Consider the following 22,059-nt stretch of genomic DNA (forward strand, 5'->3'; position numbering starts at 1 on the left):
TATGCACCACTTCCAAAGAAGGGAAAAATAAAGGAGAGATTTTTAGGTCAAATGATTACAGAGAAAAGGGATTTAAACCAACAATTTTTTTAAAGTTCTAATTGTTTGCTTATTGACACCAATTTACATGGAGCCACTTAGTGAATAAAGGTTTTCACAGTACATGGCACTTCTTTATGTCAGTTTTTAGCCATCATGTCACAGCCTGGCTTGAAAAGAAGAAATGCTGAAAACTCGTAGGCCAGAAATGAACAGCCTATTAAGATCTGAAAAGCTGTCATCCCCACTGAAAAGACTTGCGTCAGCCACTGAGGATATATTTTAAACCGCCTGTCCGCAAGAAAACTTTAATAATGCAGCCTTGCTCTAATGTCTTGTGAGAGGAGAGGCAATTTTACTTCTTCTATTAACCCAACGTGATTACAATGGCTTATTTCATGGAATATTAAGTTCAAATTCTGCTCCCTGGGAGGACAATAAAAAAAAGAGTGTGCTTATGACATTGCCCGAAATAGCCACAAGGACCGCAACTCCTTGGTGCTTTTAATGCATCCAAGCAGTAATCCACCTTAATTTGCTAATGGTTAAGTAAATTAGCAACAAAATAATAAAATACAAAAAGGTGTCAACACAGGAGTAAAACGCTTTCCTCTAAAAAATACTAAAATAACAAAATTATGTTTTCATAAGGATTGCGGTGGCCTTTCAGTCCTCTCCCTCCCCCCAGCCACCCCCGCCCCCCCGCCAATTCAGGGGAAAAATAAACTCCTTGTGTCGGACGGGCTTTCGCCATGAGGCAATCATAAGCAAGGCGGCTTGTGCTGAGACCACAGCTGGGACGGCTTTGTGCAAATGGAACCGTTAATAACTGCCTGGGAGCGACAAACACTTTCAGAACTACCTGAGCTATCCCTGCGCCGACACCAGGAAAATGGTTTCCCAGAGAAGCGGGCGCCCGGCCAGGGGAACGATGCTGCCGGCACCTCCGCCCAGACCGGACCACGGGCATCCCCGTGCCAAATGGCATCCCTGCGCCAAGGCGCATCCCCGCATCCGTGCTGCCGGGATGCATCCCCCATTCCTGGGACTCCTGCCATCCCTAGCTCTGGGTGGAGGGCATTTTGAAAGTGTGGAGATTAAATACCATTTGCAAGGAAATCCAGTGAGGTAAAGCAAGGTGGGTCACATCCACCGGGAACCCTCTGAAAACCCACAGCCGGGGGCAAACGCGTGGCCCCGGGGGCCTGGTCTGCCGGGGGCTCCTCTCTTCCAGCCACCCCCGGCAGAAGCGCAGGGACGTTTGTCGGTGGGCAGAAACTGCCCACTCTTTAATGCACAGGCCCGTTCCTGCACTGAACAACTAAAATCGGGTTGCCAGGGTTCGTGATTTTGGTCCTGACAGAGTATGGAAATGAAAATCCAGCAAGAGCTGCCCAGCCACCTGCTCGGCCCACGTGGGCACAGGCAGCGGCACGACAACCGCGTCTCGCGTAATTCCTCTGCGCCTGGCACTGGGCGCTGCCGCCAAATTACCCATCGCAGCGCGAAGGGAGGGAAACGCGCTGGGTGGTGAACGGCTGCTGGGCGCCAGAAACCCCAACAGCAAGCGCCGGCAGAAGGAAGCTATCGCAAACAAGATGTTTTGTTTTCAAACTGACGTAGGATGCAGAGGAAAACTCCGTTACCCATTCCTCCTTTCTCCAACTTTTTCCTTTTTTAAAATTTTTTCCAATATGGAAAAAGAATTTTTTTTTATTTAAAAAAATTAATGTATGCAAATAGCCAGTGAAATTATAAATAGCCACCATTAATTTATTCTACCTAGTTCAACAATTCCAAAGCAGAAAGGCGAACTTAAATAAATACATTTAGAACTGCCTGCTGTGTAATAGTAAAGAGACTCCATAAAACTAGAACAATATTTATTTCTTCTTTTCGTAACAGCTCCCTGTTTTATTAGGCCCGTGCTCCACAGCGATCTGATAAGAAGGAGCGAGGCTAAATGGCAAATGGCAAACATCCCAAATCGCAACCTGATGTATTTCCACAGCCCTGACCTTCAGATAAAAATCGTGCAGAAATCTGCAAACCCACCAAATATGCAGCACCGCATGCTTCAAGCATTTTCAGACACAACAGTCGGGGAGGGGGGAAAAAAAAAAAGAAATAAGGGCGTTGCTCTTTCAAGCCTTTAGCCTTCCCCTCCCTTAGAATTTAAGGATTCTGCCCCTGTTCGGCACGTACGAGGGTGCACGCAGACAGAGACCATCAAACCCAAAGGTTTCTCACACCCACAGAGGGGTCTGCGGGCTCCTGGCTGCCTTTCTGAGAATATCAGGGAAACATTATATATAAAGAATATATCCCACTGCTATATTATATGTATATTTAGGGAAATACTTCAAACGGCAAAAAATTTTGCACTGTGAAATTAGCTAAAATTATGACAACTGTAAGAAAAAAATTATACGGGCAAAATTTGGGTCTGGTGGAAGAATTCTTTGATGTCTGGATTCCAATTTAACCCCGACTGAGTTCTAAGAATCAAATGAACAAAGTATATCATACACCCCAAGTCTGCTTGTCAGCGCTAGTCATCATTTTTATTTTATTCTTTCCAGCCACATGTATTTACAAGACCCTGTTCTGACATTTCCTCCCTCCTCACTGGATACGGCTAGTTGCCAAACACATTTGCGACACAGTCCGTCTCTGTATTTATTTATTCATTAAAACACACGCATTACTATCAATAAATATGTATAACAGTATTTTCTTCGTGTTGCCGTATAGACTCCTTCCACAGTCGTGTCTCTAGGTCAGGTGCTGTGTGGTAAACATATAGAAATATGTGCACATTTAATATTTTTTAAAATATTTTTAGGCAAAAGACAGTGTCATAAATACTGCCTGTGCACCTATACAAAAATACACTGTGACTGGGGATAGCAGGACCTTTCCTCGATAAGACTATAGGTTACTAATAAAACCCTGCTTCGTATTTTCAGTATTAGCGCAGCACGGAGCTGGCTCTCGATGGCACGCATTAGGGAACATCGCCTTTATTTCATACAGGGGTGTCAGCATGAAGTCTCCACGAACTGTACGTATTACAGGCTGAATAAATAGCATAATCCCCATCACTTGTGTGTTTTGCATGTAAAAATCGCTTTTTCTTCAGGTACTGCACCACCTTATCCTATAAACCTGAACCGAGCTCCAGGATTTTTGAAGCAGTTGTAAAACATTAATAATATATCTAGGTTGTTTAAAGAATATTTCCAAATAACATGAAATATTTAGTCCATCCCCCCCGTCCCCACCCTCAACACTACCACCACCATAAAAAGATAAGATTTATCATGAAATGTTTGAGGGATTATCAGCCATTTTTGGCCAATATATTTTAATATTTATATACCTGACATAGCTGAATATAAATGATACATCATGATTTTCCATAGTGCACGGAATTTATACAATTAACCGAGTGATCCAATGGCTTTAGGGCACACAAGGTGCAAACAACGTTACAGGGGTTTGCTGATTATTGTTATAAATCTTAGAAACCATAAAGACATTAAGGTGCATTTTGTTTACACCATTTATTTTCAAATATTATATACAACAATGTTATTTATCATTAAAAGAGTTACACCGTCCCAGTGTGTTTATTTCATGAGCTACCTTCATAGAACTATTTACAAAACACAGCCTGCAAAATGCATGTCTGTAATAGGCAGCAATATCTGAGCATTTCCGAGTTATTTCTGAAGATCATTTTTTCATTCTAAAATCGAGAAAACATTTAAACACTAGCTACATCTGAAATGCCTGATTTCAAAGAACACCCAGCCTAGGCAGTCCCTTTTATTCAGGTACACCCTGCACCCCCGACCAGACGCGTGCTTTTATAGCACGGCGCATCCCCCCTCCGTCTCCCCTCCGCCGCGCAGGAGGTGCAGCCTGCTCCCCCCAGCACGCTGGTTTGACACCGGTTCTGAGCCGTATTTTAAAAATCCAAACCACGTCGCTCGAAAAGCTTAATCTACAATTTCAGAGAGAAAAACATTTACAGATACGCAGCACTGGATTCTACAATACAATATGTATTTTTCCTGGAAAGAGCTACATCCTCTATTCCCACTACACAGAGATGCAAGAGTACTGCGCGTATATACTTACAAATAAAAATTCCCCCAAATGTTCCCAAATGGCTAGAATGTCCTAGTACTGTTTCAATTATTTTCATTTGGGTTTGCACGGATTTTGAAACGCCGGAGCCCCAGTATGTGAAATTTGAACCACAAGCGGTCCCGAGCGAGCCCTGGCAGCAGTGGGGTTGTCCACCCGTTAGCAAAAGGGACCCGAGCGCTGCAGCTGCTTATCAAATCAGTTTTATGTTTCTGAAATGAGTTCCTGCTGCTGAGCCTGAATTCATAGACAGTCGGGGGAAAAAAAAATAGATGGAAATAGCCCAAAACAAAACCCCTGAAAACGCAGCTTGGGCACTGTCTTTGTGCACATATGGAGACAGATGGGTATATTTGTTTTATACCTATGGAAACACGGCATGCCGACGACATGCATGTGTGTGCGTTGTACAGAAAATCTCTGCCAAAAAAAAGCCTGTGATAAAACCATACGTTCTTGCTGTAGTTTTGTTTGCTTTGCCAGAAGTAAACGAGCACTTTCCCTTTCTGCCTGTCCTTTCTGCAGCGCTGACAATCAGGTTTCTTTCTGATATTTTTCCATTCAGGAGGCACATACGTCGCTTGCTGAACACAATCCCATTTTTTCTTAAATTTACATTTTATTCTTCAGCTAAACCGATCGGAGAAATAAAAAAAGCAAGTGCAATTTTGCTGCTTACTGTCCTTTTCCAGCATGAATATAACACCAGCCCAGTGAGCTACCCTGCATTTGCTTTTCTCTTTAGTAGTTACCGGCCTGCTTAATGGTTTCTTTCTAACATACATAAAATATAGAAGCAGAGAACAAAAATGAGGAAATGTACAAAACTGTCTGTAGACTTCATTGGAAGTGTTTTGTTGCAAATTTGAAGGTGCTAAAATCTCATCAATGAGTGGGAAAGCGCTAAATACAAGCTCTGCTAACTTTATTTTTAATGATGACTTTAAAAAACGGGGATCAGCGAGGTGAATGTAAAAACTGTTAATCTTAAATTTCTACAAACCCAAGTGTCAGGGCAAGCATGTATGGTGCATCAAGCATAACAAGATGAAAACGAGGAGGTGTTGGTGAGGAGGGGGTCCGAGACACTTGCTTTTCTTGAATCCCTCTGAATACATTTCACAATTCATCAGTTTTTGTCTTTCCTGCCACGAGTGAGGACAATCAGACCAGACACCCATTAGATTTTTCATGCAATTTTTTTTTTTTCTTGTTCATGACATGTTGGCAGGGAGGATGGCAATTCTGAAATCTTACCAAATGAGAAAAATGTCAGAAACTGAACTGACAGCTAGTGGTTACTATGGTGATAGGTGATATTGAAAAAAAAATAAAATAAGACTCAGTTAATTCAAAAGGAATCAAGTTCAGTATTTTTAAGCCAGTTGATATAGATGAAAACTTAATCCCGATACTGGGGCGTTATCTTGTTTTAGCTAAGAGCCACAGAAACCATTTGCTTGATTAGATAATTAACTAGAAACAACCAAATACACAATTAAAATCATAGTTAAACCTAAAATAATATTGATACTATGTTTATAAAAAAGAAACAGCCCTATTAGAAAATAAGCAAATTAGGAAAAATATTCTGCCTATATGAAATCCAGAATTTTCCTCTCCATAACACAATTACCGACACGGGTCCGGTTTTCTCCCATCAGTTTTGAGGGAGAAAGGGTAGTTTCGCTCAGTGACAAAGACAAATCAGCTGGAAGGAAGGGAAAGCCGCTGACTGGTATCTTCAACGGGAAGACGGCTGCGCAGGCAAGTTCTGCAGCAACCTGAATATCTCCATATTTGTGTTTATCTATTTTATGGGCTTTTTAAAAATTCCCAAGGGAGCTATTTATGGGGCCAAAATAACGCGAGATCTGGTGTTCTCATGGTATTTCCATCGAGGAATTGAAATACTAAAATACCATGAGAACACCAGATCTCGTGTTATTTCGGCTGCATTAATGGTTCCCTTAGGTATTAACAAAGCCCATGAAAAACAAACACAAATATTTGAGGCAGAAATATAAATGCTGGCGTACCCCCGCCCCCCAACAGACACCCAGCGCACCACACACGCACAAAAACCTGCCTTTCGCTTTTCTGATCTCACATCTTAAAGAAAATATTGGATAACTGTACACATTTAAAATTAATATTCTATTATTTGTTGACTGCCTCTACCTTTCTGGTAGAAATGTAGGTTCCTAAGAACCGCTGAGGAAGATTATCTTAATATAAACACACGTGAGGCTTTAGATGTATTTTTAGGAATATTTCAGGGGAAAACAACTTTGGAAAGCAAAAACCTCACAAATAATTTGAATTTTGGAGGTGCTGCCTCGGCGGAAGGGTAAGGGCCCTGTGACCAGACAAAAGGGAGCCCTCCCGCTGCGGAGGTCCGGCCCGCTCGCACCGGTGTTTATTTGCGGTGACTCCCAAAGGGGCGCGGGACGGGGGGGCGGGGGGGGGCGCGGATCCTTCCAGAACCGCCAGCCGCCGGCCAGGCCGCGGGCCCGCGCGCCACAGCCCCGCCGCCTCCGAGGGAGGGAGGACGGGGTGGGGGGGGCGGCGCGCGGCGCGCTCCGGCGGGCGACACTGCCACCTGGCGGGGGCGCGCGGCGGCTGCCACGGGCGGGACGGGTGGCGGGGCGAACGCGCGGCCCCGCGTCCAGCACCCAGCTTAAAGAACGGGAAAAAAAAACCAAAACTGTCCTGAAAACAGCAGCTCCTGTTACCCCTCACTGTGTGCCGCTCCCCGGCCCCCTCCCAGCGCCTTCCTCCCTAATGTCCAGCCCCAGCCGCCCCCCAGCCGCTGCCGGCACCAGGCCGGGGGCCGGGGCGGGTGGGGCACGGCCTGCCCGGGGCGTGGAGGCAGAGCGGAGGCCCTGCACCCCCCGGCCATCCCCAGGGCCGGGCTGGCCGCCTGAGGACCCCTGTGCCACCCCGAGGTGCCGCGCGTGCTGGGGCAGGCGTTTCCGCAGGCAGGGGCCTATGGCCCTCTGACCCCTGCTCCTAAATCCCCTCGGTGCGGCCTGTCCCGGCTGTTGCTGCTCGCCTTCCGGCCGCACAGGCCCGCAGGAGCCCACCTCGGCCCTCGCCACGCCGAGCCCGCATGCTCACAGGCGAGGCACGTCATCTCCTGGGCACGCACGGCCAGGCAGACAGGACAAAGAATAACAAGGCGGGAAAAACCCATCTATCGCTATTTCACAGATGGGACAGCAACCTCTCCCAAATCCAGCATCAGCGGCTCACCCGGGCTTGGCCCGTCGTTTTGCCGGCCATAAGGCTGTGGGTCCACAGGACAAGCAGCTGAGTGCCACCCCCAGACTGAGAGTCAACCCTACCCCATTTATCTGCTCCGGGAACACCACTGCTGCCATCCACGGCCTCAGCTGAGCTCACGGGGCTGGAGGTGGGCTTCCTGGGCTGGAGGTGGGCTGGGGTGGGCTGGAGGTGGGCTGGAGGTGTGTTCCCTGGGCTGCTCCGTCCATGCCTGCTGCGCTGATGCTCCCTTGTTACCAGCACAGCCGAGCAGGTAAAGGCAGGTCAAGCGGCTGCAAGAGGCTTTGCTTTGCATGGCAGGGGGAGGCGGAAGGCAGCAAGCTGGAGACAGAACAAAAACTGGCTCCTGCTGTAATTACCCCACACAGTATTCTGTGCGTTATCCCAGAGTTGGAACATGGCCCCCATCACATCCAGTGCATCCCACACTCAATGATTACGTTTCTTGTGCAGCAAACCTGCTTTAAAAACATACAGAACCTTACAGAAGAGTGATGGTCTATAAATAAATATTGCTTCTGAAACAGTTTCAACCTAGATCCACAATGCCAAACTTTAACTGCTCATTACAGGGAATGGAGACGATGCCTGCTTCTTCCCATCCTGAACATGGGAAAGAAAATCTGGGAATCTTCACTGTCCTGGATGAGCCCCGCTGTCCTGTGACAATCACGCTACTGGGGTTGCAAAAGCCAAAAGCTTTAAGGTCAGGCAATACTGAGGACGCATTTCTGTCCCTATAGGTAAGTTCACTGGAGTCAGGATTTTAATGAGTCCTGTGTTTTCAATGCAAATAGGATTGCCATCAGGATACATTTCCATCCCGGGTCTTTGCAGACAAAACATCTCCCCTAGTATCAGTGATTGCTGCCAGGTCTGATTGCATGTATTACTGCATTAAACTGCTTTGGGGAGAACATCAAAACAAGTTCTTTATATACTTGCCTGGGAAAAAGAAAAATCTTGTCTAAACAACAGAATTATACTAAAATTTTTTAAATGCCATTTTAAAATAAATACAATTGCAAAAAAGGCTCTGGGTGAGAAGGGAACGATAAGGTAAATAAAACAAAAAGAAAAGATAATACAAACCTCATTTCAATATTAAAAAAAAAACAGAAACAAAACGATAGTAATAAATGATACTTTAATTATACATGAAAAATAGACTGTTTAAAATTGAAGCCTATAGTAAAAGTGAAATAAGTACTGCAATCTTGTAAAACTACTTAAAAATCTCTATGATGTATCACTCAGAATATGGTAAATTCATCGAAATCCTGAATACTACAAGGCGGTTTGTCTTACCACCAGCACACCAGGAAATCTGTAAAATGGCCATATGTAAATACACACTGAAATTGAATAAATTTTTACATATAGCTCAATAACAATCAAAAGTGCCTTTTTTTAATGTGATCTACAGTATCCTTTTTACTGGGCATAGAGGTGGAGGTCATAGTAGATAGCTAATGTTAACTAATAAAAGACAATGAGGAATAACACACTTTATTCTTGTCCCCTTTTTCCTTTTAAAAATTTTATAATGAATTACATTGCGATAAAATGTCCACTGGCATGTGGGATTATTGTTTCTTCCCTAACATTCTTAATTTAAAGCCAGATGGTGTGTTTGATGCCATACGAAATACAACTTAGAATTCTGGAGAAACCGGAGTCACTGCAATCTGCTATTTTCATGTATACATATATATACGTATTGCATCTGCATGTATGCATTACAGCGCAAACCACTGGTGACGTCTGGGCGCTGCTCAAGCACACAGGAAAGCATCCTGCGCCCAAGATCTGACACAGTGACTTAGCCCAAGATAGAACGAAAGGTCAGAGGAAAAGTGGGAGATAATAAGGAAAGAATAAAAACATGATTAGAAACATGTAATCACATAAACTAACCGCATGCATAAAATAATGGTTTCAAATTGTTTTCATTTATGCTTGAAGCAAATAAAAAATGCAAACCTCAGCTGACCCATCACTGCCTTTCTGACACCTCAGTCCTGGTACGACGCCACAATACGTAATTCAAGTCTACCTTTATTTCACCACACACGCACACCTTAAAACACAGTTTTTGTCTGTAATTGCACCAGACCACACATACTCGCTTATTCAGAATAAATCCATATGAACTAGCTCCAGTATTTTTAAAGTAACGCTGCTTGTGGGGTCTGCTGATATCTCAAAGAAACAAGAAAGTATTTTCACATCTCATTCCCGTAATGGATGAGCTGTGGCGCAGGGGAACAGTCTGGAAATTGTTCAGTTTGTCACACGGACATGGCAATTCTCCGCTACTTCCCCATCAGCCTTTCAAAGCTGAGCCGTTTTGCCTGCCTGCTTGTATACATTAGGGACCGCGATGGTCACAGAAGGTCTTTTTTTTTTTTTAATGGAAAAAAGCATATGTAAATAATCCCTAATGATCAGGTCAATGGTCTTAGGGTTAAAGCAGGGCTTCCCATTGCTTTTTCATACCCCTCCTTGCTTTGTCAGTCTGCAATAGCATTTCAAACACAGAACCTCCAATGTTTGCAGGAGCCCAGTGGCACGCGGTGCCTGTCCTCACCAGAGCTGAGCCGGTGGCCAGCGAGGACCTTCCATCAAGATCCATCTGGTTTCTTCTCTGTTATCTACAGGTGTCATTAAACAATCTCCAGAAAAGCCACATCGGGGTCCACTTCTTACCTTGTTTATCCCATTTCAATCCATCTGAGTTCAATGAAATTAATCCTGATTTACAGCAGCAAACGAGCAAAATAATGGTTCTAAGTGATCGAACCTTTTACCAGCCCCCCAGTGCCAAAGTCTACCAGTTGTTCAGGCTATTAGTTTTGCTCTTTTCAGTTTTTTTCCACACATTCTACCTCCCATTTCTGCCTAAAATTCAATTCAATGGGATTTCTGTGTGAGGAGCAAGGCTCGGCCTCAGTCGCAGTAACTGATCTGCCGCAGGTTTCGGCAGAGGCCAAGACGCAGACGCCCTTGCCAGGGAGGGACACCAACAGCGAGGGAGTCTCTGTGTCAAGGTCCCTGGGCAGGATTAGCACATGAGCAAGATTTGATTTATAACAATTTCAAAAATGCAAAGCACAGTTCTTTATCTGTCCTTGTGTCGTTTGGTTCCAATAGTCATTGCAGACTAATTTGAGTTATTAGCACTGCCGAGGTTAGCTGTGCTCAAAAACTCACACCGCCTGGGTTCTGAAGGGGTTCATTACGTACGGGTAAGTTAGCGCTGACATCAAGGAAAAACACGGTATTATTTTCGCTGTCAAAGATGCTTTGAAAAGTTGTTTAAACAGAGTAAAGTAAAACACCTAACTACGAAAGTTATATAGAAACACGATCGCTGAACTTTACATTTAGGAAGAATTAAGCTTTTAAAGAGTTTTTTCCACTGAAAAAAGCCTTTAATGGTAGTTATCCAGGTGGCCCCTGGATTTATTGTTGGATTTCGCTTTGACTGCTATGGGGTTCCCAAGGGGACTATTACGTCAATAATTTCTAAGGCAACATTTTATTCCAGGTAACTGAAATTCCTTAGAAGATGAGAGCTTCAGCTTGGAGATTCTCAGATCCCATTTGAAATCACTCATACTGACTACAGAAGAATTTTTAAAATAACTTATTGTATAGCCTTCTCCTTTCAGCTATACAATCTATCTATATATATTTATAAACATTCTTTATATAACAATTCAGAACTTAATTCCCCCTGAAGCTATTAAAACTATACACCTAATTACATTCATAAAGGAGTTGCCTGGGATACAGTCAAAACCTACCACTAATTCAACATGTCTTATATATGAACGCACTTTGCAATTCTGAAAAATTAGGAATACGGGCCGTACGCTGTTTTCATTCTGTGCATGGAACTCCCATCAAGAGTCAGTCAACAGCCTTTATTTATAAATTCTGGGGTTTTGTGAAGAAGTCTATAATGACTATTTTTGGTCAAGCTTAAAAGAAAAAGAAAAGGCACAAAGGTCTTCTAGTTTCCAATGTACAAAATCTATCTGGCTAGTAGGAAAAGTAGAGTAGGACTTCTATCTAGACTAAACAAATTTCAGCATAAAATGATAAATGAATCGAGGAACTTACACTCTCAGATCCTAAATTATATTAAGTCACTGATTTTATGAAGCCAGAAAAAGGTCATTGCGTGATACTTATAAACTACAGTAAATAACTAAAATTTATGCGGTAGGATGATTTTAATCGTTAGTATTCTTAAAACCTTGAAAATCGATACAACTTGTAACAAATCAGAAAAGTTAAACAGAAAATATAATTGTTCCTTTTAAGACCTATTATGTTTAATATCCATTGGCCATATTTGTTCCACAGGTCACGTATAAAAATAAATTTAGTATATTTCTTGCATTTGATTAACAGAAAGAGCCTAATGATACGTGTCCAAATTCCTAGAACGGTCGTCTCTGCACGAGTGTCTATATGGGCTTTCTTGCATAAACTGAAAACCATCTGTCATAAATACATAATCGCTTTTAAGTCCACCACTCCCATTCCTCCCGCTCCCCAAAAAGGATGCATGTCAAGTATGGTCTGCTCCTGAAATATTCCTTGCAAGTTGCTAAGTGGATATAAAAGAACACAGACCTAAAATAATCTGCAAATAACTGTAACACAAGCCCTGAAAAATGCTTTCGGATCTGGCGAGAGGGGGGAGAAACACGTCCATCGCCGGAGCCAAGGCCAACGCCGAATCTGGGCGAACCGTGCAGGAGCACACTGTTTGTCACTGGTTTATTTTGTAAATGTGAAAGATTATTACAAATCTCATTTAAATCAATATTCCTTTGGAATATTTTCTTATAATTGAACAAGTGCTGAGCTGCACCGGGCTGTCACAGCTGTTACAATACATGAACCACACTTACAGTAACAGCTTTCGTTCCACATTTTTGCGGAGTAGTTTCCATAGCACTGTGATCAGGGTTTGCATATTTTTATACCACTTGCGTATTGAAAATAAACTCTGATGTTTAGATTGCTTTCTCCAAGTGCATCTGGTACTCAAATTTCCTGAAAAACAAGCAGGCAACTATGATTTAAGACCAAACAGTCAGGGTGTAACACCTTGTTTTACTTTTATAAAGTTATTTTTAGCCTTCCTTTCCCTTAAAAGTGTAACTTAATAGGATATGGGATGAGAGAGCTTGGAAATAGGCATTTATCTTAATTGTCATCCCTGAATTGAACATGAAGGCAAACTTTTCCATTCACAACAATATACAATACAATCAGATATTCTGCATGTAATAATACGCTGTGCGTAATTACCTATGCCTCAATTAAATGTTTTGACCAGATAAGAAGCAAAGCGTTCAGGAGTTTGACTGAAGCGGCAGCTCCAGAGCCAGGCACCTGTTTCCCAGCCAGTGCCGGGGGCTGCGGCGGTGCCCGGGGAGGGGACCCCCATCCCGTCCCACGCCGGGCTCTGGGCTTTCGGGCACCCCTGAAGGGTGTCAGGGCGATGAGGTGCTGGGCGAGCACCGACCCGGCAGACCGCAGGCCCGGCTGCAAAGTTTATTCTTTGGAAGAGTAATTTATTAGAAAAATAAAGGCAATTTGAGAAATTTCTGATTTTAGAAAAGTCCAATTAGTGCAAGCTCTTATTTCAAAAGCCAGCCAAAGCCAGGAGGAGGGTGCCTGTGCCTCGCTGCATTCCCCTCCGCGTGGGGAGCCGAATCGCCTGCAAGGGTTTCTCACGCAAAACCGGCCAACGCACGCTGCCGAACCCCGCTTCCCTCCGGCGCCACTTCTCCCAGCTGAACGCCTTCCGAAATTAGCAGATCGAAAATTAGCAAAATGCAGCGCTGCTTTTCACTTTAAATTTTAATAAGAAACAGAGACGTCTTCTCTCTCTTTCTTCTGCTGTTCCTCCCTCTCCTCTAAGAACAGAAGGCTGCTGGTGAAAGGAATGAAAATCTGGAAAGAATTTGGGGTGGACTGGCCAACCCCCTTTCATTTCCTTCAGATGTTTACAATCTAGCACCTTTCTGAAGACAAAGATGGGAAAAAAGCTATTTTTTCTTTTGACTGAAGGGTGAGACAGGCGGGTATTAAAAACTGATCAATGTAATTTTTTTCACAGAAGTATTTGCACATCTGTGAAATAATGTAATTTATGAAAAAAATCTTTTTATATGACATTCATGATTATAGTCTGATCTGGAGAATTATTCGAATATAAAATTAAATACTCAAAAACTAGCTGTGCTGTGGATGACTGAGCTTTTACCAGCTGTGCATCACACTTCTATAATTCTATTAAAAGTATATAAGTGAGGCTTTCCAAGTATGTCTGAGCATCTTTTAAAAGGAATGTTACATTTCTAAATGGCTTTATGATCAGTTGCTTTTTGTTTTTTCTTTATTATCGTCCCAGTTTTTGGATATGTTTTATCTGACTGTACAAAAAAAAAAAAAAAGAAAAAGAAGAGGAATGCATACCCATGGAAAGCACTCTATAAATTATATTGTATTTTATTATCACAGGGCTTAAGGAAAAATTGGCTCTTAAGAAAGGTTAAAAACCTTTAAAGTGAATTCTTCTGTTTGGTTAAAATTACTTTTGATTTAATATGATCCATCTGCAACCTGTACCTGGCCGACCCCCTCCTGCCGCTGCTCCCCCGGGCGGGCAGCGCTCCGGGGAACGGGACGATGCCCAAGGGACCAGAGCGTGGGGCAGCGTTTGCTGCCCAAAGAGAACAACTCTGGGTCACCTCTCACACTGTCTCTGCGCTAACTTCCCTCCCAGCAAGAATTCACAGTTGCTCTCTGCTCGGCAATCCCCAGATTTTTAAGCAATTAATCCAGTGGAAGAGAACTGGCTGCCTGCGCTCCCAGGCGTTATTTCCCACCCCCGGCGCTGGATCCTCCACGGGGCGATGGCAGCCTGCTCAACTCGGCCGGACCCGCTCCTTCGCTCAGGCACAGCCTCCAAAGAAAAGTTCAATCCTATTTTCTAAGCTTAAACGGAGCGCTTGGTATGGATGCTCCACGGCTTTGTTATTATCTGCAGGTTGCAGACAGCATAATCTTGAAATGAGGTGTTCCTTCCCATGCCCCAAGCCAAAATTTTGACTAAAAGGGAAAATACAAGCCTAAAACCCACCTAAATGTGGTGGTATAAACTAGCCATTGAAAGAGGAGCACCAACAAAAGGCCACATCAGTAAAAGACAAGGGGCTGCAACTCCAGTTCAGCAAAGAGAGAGGCAAAATAAGGGATAAGATATTGTTTCTGCTGCCTAAGACAGACGGACTTTAATAACACTTAACAGAATGATGCACATTAACGATCTCAGAAAGCACTTCTTATGCCTCATCCATCATGCGGAGGAGAAAATGAAGCCTTCGACAGCATTAGGAATTATTCTAGATCTTGTCAGTAATTCGCAGCTTCTCAGTAGTATCGTAACACAAATTTGTGTGTATGAGACACTGACCATTAATCTAAGGGCTTTTTTTCCCTCGCCGCAGCGTGCTGAGAATGTATCAATTGTATCATGGAGAAATTTCACAGATGAAACCTTACTAAATAAAACAGGGGAGAGGAAAGAGATATAGACAGAAACATAAACAACTGCAACTCGGAGACAAATTATTATCTTTAAAACAAAAAACACAATAAAATCTCCATATGTGTGTTTTCTGAAAGGGCAACAACAAGCCTCCTTTACTGAAAATAGCCAGAATATGCCATGATTATAAAGTTATGTTCATACATACAAACATACTTGTATTTAATTTTCTGCAGGGTTTTTTCCTTTTTTTTTTTTTCCCAGAGTATAGGAAAAAATCCTGATTTCTCCTCCCAAGAGAGTAGTGTATTTTCACAAATAGTAGCAAAACAGATTTTAATACAAAATGCCACGCGACTAAATAAACAATAGCTTTTGGCAACCTCTTCCTTAAGTTGCAATCTGCTGATAATCGCATGATAGCTATTTCCACTGGAATCCCTACTACAAAGGAAAAGGTCCATAAATATTTGTACAGCAAAGAGAAAAAAGCCTCTCCGAGTACACTCCAAATTCATTTCTATACATGCAACGTAAAGATGAAAGCTAATGAGTTATATGAAGTTTATGCTAAATTAAAAGTTGCCTGCCTCCAGCCCCCTCCGCCAGCAGATGTGTGTTTACACCCATCTGATCGACTGCTCCCCAACAAAACACTTGTCAGACAGAATGAGGCGAATTCGCCTCTGGACGTGGGGGAGCTGAATTGTCTCGCACAAAAAAAAAAAAGAGAGAATTTGATCAAATACTAATCAGGCAGCAATAATCAGCCTTGCAGTATCCTAAAACATACACTATTTTATCTCCATTGAAATAATGACATATATCCAAAAAGTCCTCAAAGAAACTTGGGTTTAAGTAATACATTGTGATTGCAGCAGACATGCAGGATTAAAATCAGTCTTGATCTTCAAACAGAATAAGAATGTATAGTTCTGTTTACTGCACAGATATTTGTATATAAAAGATATGACAAATATTTTAGGTTGTTTAGAAACCTGTGTTTATTTATTTTGAATTTTTACAGAGCAAGTACTGCTAAAGTGATTTGACAGTCATAGGTAATAGAGGCAAATTACAGATTAAACTCATTAGAAATTATAAACATTCGTATAGTCTGTTAAACCCCCTGACGAAACCTGAAAATTAGAAATCCAATAACCAAGCATCAATAGGGTCTTTAACGGCTGGACAGATGTTTAAACTGCATGATGCTCGTGTCAGGAGCGAGACGAAACAGTTGAAAATCAAGGTTTGCATTAAATAACAAGGCATTGATGTCAGATCAGATCATTCGTATGAGCTGTTTTAATCCGTCTTTTGCCATCTATTTACATTCTCCTATTATGGTATAATTTTGTTGTTCATTCATTTTGCATAGTATTAAAAAACACAAAATAAGGAAATATGCAGATGAGACAGACTGTTCTCAAACGTGCAGCCACCCTCAGAACAGGACTGCGATCCGACGGGTGGCTGCAAAAAGCTGGGGCTACCGTTTCACGGAACAAAAATGTGAATAATGCTTTCAAACAAAATATTGTCTGCAGGCTTTAATTTTTGGCTTGTTTAACTAAATCACAGAGGGACATATTGCGAGAACGGTCACCTCACCAACAGCAACTACATAAATCCCTAGGAACGGGCACTAGGATAGCAAAAGAAAAATTGTTTGCGTTCCTAATGTTCAGTCTGACCTGGAAAGGATAACAAAAGAATCTGGCATGAATATGTATTTTTATAGGGAGTGCTGCTGGTAAACATACCAAATAAAAGAGAGGGGATTATTTAAAAATAGTTTCTCCTTAACTCTCAATATGTTTAATATGATGATATGAAAAACCATATATAAAGCAGAACCATATTCAGCCCATACAAAATTCTTTACAGAGCAGTAAAAAGGCAGTCGGATTTCAGCGCAAGAAAACAAACAAACACCAGAAATCCTGCAAAGCTCCAGCGGCTCCCCACGAGCCCGCCTGCTCTCCAGCGCCGAGATAAAGCCCCAATCTGCTCATCAAACACCTCCGGGCTCGGCCATCTAATAGGAACAAATTGGCAATGACTGCCCAAGCAAGTAACACAGGCCCGCTGATTTGTAGATTGATACTGATGCCTAATGATCCCCTTGGGCAGATCAATAGCAACAATCCTCATCCCTGCCTTTCTTCTTTATTGGCACGGCGCAGCCAGGCCGGGGAAGCTGCGCAGGCGCATGCGCACCAAGCCGCAGGTGCTCACGGGCGACGGCTGGGCCCCACACCTCCAAAATGGTGGCCGGGACGACGCCGTCTTGTCATTTTGTCCTGAGAGGTACAATGCTGCTGGTGCTTCCCCTCATGGGGGTGTCACCAGAGCCTCTGGTCGCAGGGCCCACACAGGGACCTGCTCCCTGCCTGCCGCCCGACGGCCAGCGTGGGCCTCGGGACGGGCCCGCGTCCACACCTTAGGCCGTCCCAAACACGCGTCTTGAGGTGAAAAAACAGCATTTACACCTTGGGATTTCTGGGAACCGAAGGGCAGCGTGGCGTTGGGGTGGCAGAGGAAGGAGGGCAGCGGTGACCCCGGGCACTCTTTCGGAAAGCAGGGCGCACAGGGCGGCTTTGTCCTGCCCACGGCTGGATCGGGTTCTGCCGCCATCCTGCCCTGACGCTCTCACCGCCGCCCTCCTCTCCGCTCGGTCAGCCTCTCGTTTCAGTGCACGACGGTACGATCAGTACGGCAATTTCAGCGCAGGATTTTTATTCAGTTAACGGGGAGTCGCTTTCATCTGCTTCCTCCAGCCCCACCCCTCGCAAGAATTAGGGATTTTCTCTTTATTTATTAATCTAGTGAATACAGTTATCCCATTAGTATATCCTTTTAAAGTCCCTGGTAATAGCTAAGAAAAACTAATAAAGTTGCTTTGCTTTTCTTTCCTGTCCCCAGTGAATTACTGCTAGTGACGTTCCGCAGAGCTGCAGGTGGTCACCTTCCCGTCGGGGTGCTGGCAGGCGTCACCAGCAGCACCGAACAAATCTGGCCATTGCTCGCTCTCCGGAATAACAGCGTACGGACCCAAAACCTTATCAGGCACACCCCAATTACCAGGTAGGCAGACAGAGGGGAAAAAAATTACTCGAAAGTTTGTGTCTATGTGATGAAATACTAATTTTGCCATTAATTTGTGCGCCGTGTCACTGCGACATCCCCCCGCCAGCCGACGCGCGGCGAGGGGCTGGGGCGCAGGCCCACGGCCAACCGCCCGGGACGGGCTCCGCTCGGCGCGCCCGGGCTGCGCTTCCTCTCCGTGGCTGCTTTATGAACGCGTGGACAAAGCACGAGGCAAGGGACAACGTTAAATGTCGCTGAGCGCCAGTTTCTGCACTGCCCCTCCGCTCCAGGGTTTGCCTCTACCGACAAAGAGGTCTTTCCCGTCTCCCCGCCCGTCTCTCTGCGGCTCGCCCCCGCGCCGCACGCCGCCCGCCCGCGCAGCAGAAGTTGTTGCCGGGCGCGGGGGCTGCGGCGCCCCGGCCGCACGCGCCAACGCTGACACGCCGCGCTAATTGCTGCGCGCGATCATCGCCATCGCCGCCACCGCCGCGGCGACAAGCTCGCGGCCCCCGCGCGCCTCGCACATCGGGGGGAAACCCGCACCGACCCCCGCACCGACCCCGCGCCCGCCCCGGCCCTCGCACCTCCGCTCCCCACCCCCCCAATTCTCCCCCCCCCCGCCTCCAAGCCCCAGGCGCGCGGCCCGAGGCGCGCGGCGGGGAGGGGGCGCGCGGCACGTGCGGCGGCGCGCGCCCGCCGCTCATTTGCATATTGACATCAGGGCGGCTGCGACGGGCGCGCGGCGAGGCGGCTCCTCCGCCCCCCGCCCCGGCCCCGGCCCCGGCCCCGGCCCCGGCCCCGGCCCCGGCCCGGGCCGCCGTGCTGCCCCGAACGCGCGGGGGGAGCGGGGGAAGGCGCCTCACCTCCGCCGGCTGCCGCTCGCCGAGGGCTCCCCCACGGTTCCGCCTGGGGTTTTTTTGGAGAACCGTCATCCTTCGGGGTGTTCAGTTCGCGCTTTCCCTCTCTTCCTCCTCCTCCTCTTCCCGTGTTGTGACTGGGCTTGGGAAAAAAAACAGAAAAGACAACTCCATGTTAAGCCAGCAGTCAGGGCACGGCGAAGTCTAGGGCTAGAGGGGGAGGGAGGAGAGGAGGGGAGGGTCACAGCTCCGTGCCTTACAAAAGGCAACCCAAAGCCTGGATATTTTTTCAGTATCCTACACAAAACGCTGCTGTGCATATACGTATAATGCACGGGCGCGCAGGGCAGCATGCATCTCGCTAATTAGATTTTCGCCAAAAGTAGGGATCGCTAATTAGATTTTTGCCAAAAGTACGAATCACTGATGAGATTTTCGCCAAAAGCCGTCGAGGTCCAGCTCGTGAGGCAGGCGACCGCGCTGGCACCCCGAGCTGAGGCGCAGACCCCAGCGCTGCCCTGCCCGGGGCTCCCGGGGCCCGAGCGTGGCCGGGGTTGGTGGCTGCGCCTGCAGGAGCTCCCGCGGCCCTGGCGTGGCTGAGCCGGCCTTGGCTTGGCTTTGGGCCCTTTCATCACAAGCCGGTGCTGGTTGAGGTGTGGTTTTGCACAAATTAATTTAGCTATTTCAGAGCTCCAGTGACAGTAGGGAAAAAGAGGGGGACAAAAATAATAATGAGAATTGTGTACCCCCCGGCAAATGTCACAGAAGTGGCGTCCCCGTGTTTCGGGACTGGCTGTCCAGGAGGGCAGGCCCATTGTTCTGACAAGAGGCGGCTTTTGTGAGCCGGTGCGCGGCAGACGGGCTGCCCACAGCCAGCGTGGGCTCCTCCACGGGGAACGTCCCTCGCACAGAGCACACCGCCGCTGTGCGTCACATCCACTCCTTAACAACCTCGCATCTCATGTTTGCTGAAAATACGCGGTGCGTGCATGTGGCGCTTTTTTACAAGTGTGTCGTTACCGTGAATGATTAAGGGCTTCGTTGCTTCCCAGTGCAAGGTCTCAGATCGGATTGCTGACTGATTGCTGAATTCCACTGTACACCTCACAACATGATTTTAGTGAGGGGGTCAGGGAAAAAAATGTACTTTATTAAACATTTTTTTTGCATACAGAATATTTAGGAAGGGTCAAATTTATTTTTGCAATTGGCAAAAGCAAATTTGCTCCCGAGCAGAACTGTCGCAAGTCGTGTTTCATCCCAGAGTACATTTTTATGGAGAAGTTATAAACCCCTGAAATATGTGCTGTCGATCAGAAATGCTGGGATGCTCCATCAGAGGGAAGGGCAGCGCGGACCAGGCGGCTCTGCTGCCGGGGCGACACGAGCGAGCGCGGAAGCGGTGATTGCGAGTGGGTTTGTAGGGTAAACGTGTGTGCGTTTGGTGGCGGAGGGGCTGTGGCGGTGGTGAGGCAGACAATGGGAGCTGGAGGCAAGGAAGGAGGTGGAGGGGGTCTGCCCATGCCCCCCCGGCCAGGTTGCGCGGGGAGCGGGGAAAAGCAGGTCACTCCCTATCAACTGGTTAGGCAAACGCCAAAACAAAGAGGGGCTCTTTATTTTGACGAGCTCTTGGCAGACACGCTTTTGTATAAAAAATAATTTTTCTGCCTTTGTTTCTCTTCTTCGCCTTCAAAGACAGTGGGAAGAGCGCGCTTTTGTATTCACGCCTGGTTTCCAAAGGGAGAAAGGTGATTTTTAAGAATCTGACCGCCGAGCAGCAGTTACTTGTCCTCCCCCAAAACAAATTTAAAAAAAAAAAAGGAAAAAGAGCTTTGACAAGACTCAAAGGGGCCCTGAAATAAAGAAGAAAGAAAAAACATCCAAAACATTAGACATAGAAACATTATATTTCAATATTATCATATGAATTAAATGTAATCCTTGAAGCGACTAGTCCCCGGGGTCACATATTAGGCCATTTTTTTTTTTTTTTTTTTATTTAATAGAGGTCATCCAGGCTGAAAAGCAGAACCCAAATGAAAAGCATCTTCAATGTGGTTATAACATGAGCTGCACGAGGTCAGGCAGTGTCTTGTATGGCCTCATAAAAAATACATAACCAGACAGCCTAATAGTATTTCTTTGCATTCATTTTTGGATGGGAACTGGCGGGTGGGGGAGGGGGCTGCTGGAGACAGGGACACGGAAAAACCCCGCATGGACATTTCCATAATGTGCAGCTTTCCATACGTTCCCGTTAAGAAAAGACGAACGTTGGTTTTCAAAGACGCTTTGGTTAGAGTGCTTTAAGGGGCCGATCCCAGGTGGGATTTCTGTGGCCCCCCCAAACCGCGGGAGGGTTTCAGCGTTGCCCTGCGCACGCAGCTCATGCACCTGGGCGTTGCTCTCGCACGCTCGTGCCGCAGTCGTGCTTCACGGGGAGCGCAACCATGTCGGGCTCGCTTTCATTAGGAATTTCCAGTGCACTTTGTTGTTTGGCCGTACACAAGCACAGCCTGATTAATTTGAATTATTTCTCTTCTGAAGAGAAATACAGATGGAACCGGCCGGTAACGTGGGTTCTGCTTTAATTTGCTCTCGCAGGGGAGGGGTCTGCCCACCACCCGGGATTTACGCAGGTTGCAGAGATGCGCGGGGTGGGAGAGAGGGCGAGAGAAAGGCGAGGCGTAACAGGGAGTGGAGGGGGGGTAAATAAAAATAAGCAGTGCTAGAAATGCCGGGCGATGGGAGAATCTCTGCGTATCGTCTCCCTGCCCCCTCTCCCCAGCCAGAGCCTGGAGCCGGGTGACCCTGCGGGAGCGGAGCCGCAGAGGTGACCCGATGCTAACCAGCCTGTTAGAACTAATAAGGTGTGCTCCTGAGCCAGGGGCTGACACTGGGGCATTGTGGAAATAACTCTCCTTGTTATTGCCCATCCTCAGCTTGAAATTTACTGCTCCTTTGCATTATTAAAGAGACAGCTTGCGTGCGCTATGGGGGAGAGGCGCTGGGCAGGAGAAATAACTGCGCACGCTTTTTTTAATGTTATGT

This window comes from Chlamydotis macqueenii, chromosome 13 (assembly GCF_036417535.1).
Source record: "Chlamydotis macqueenii isolate bChlMac1 chromosome 13, bChlMac1.mat, whole genome shotgun sequence".
In the NCBI taxonomy this organism is placed as follows: domain Eukaryota; kingdom Metazoa; phylum Chordata; class Aves; order Otidiformes; family Otididae; genus Chlamydotis; species Chlamydotis macqueenii.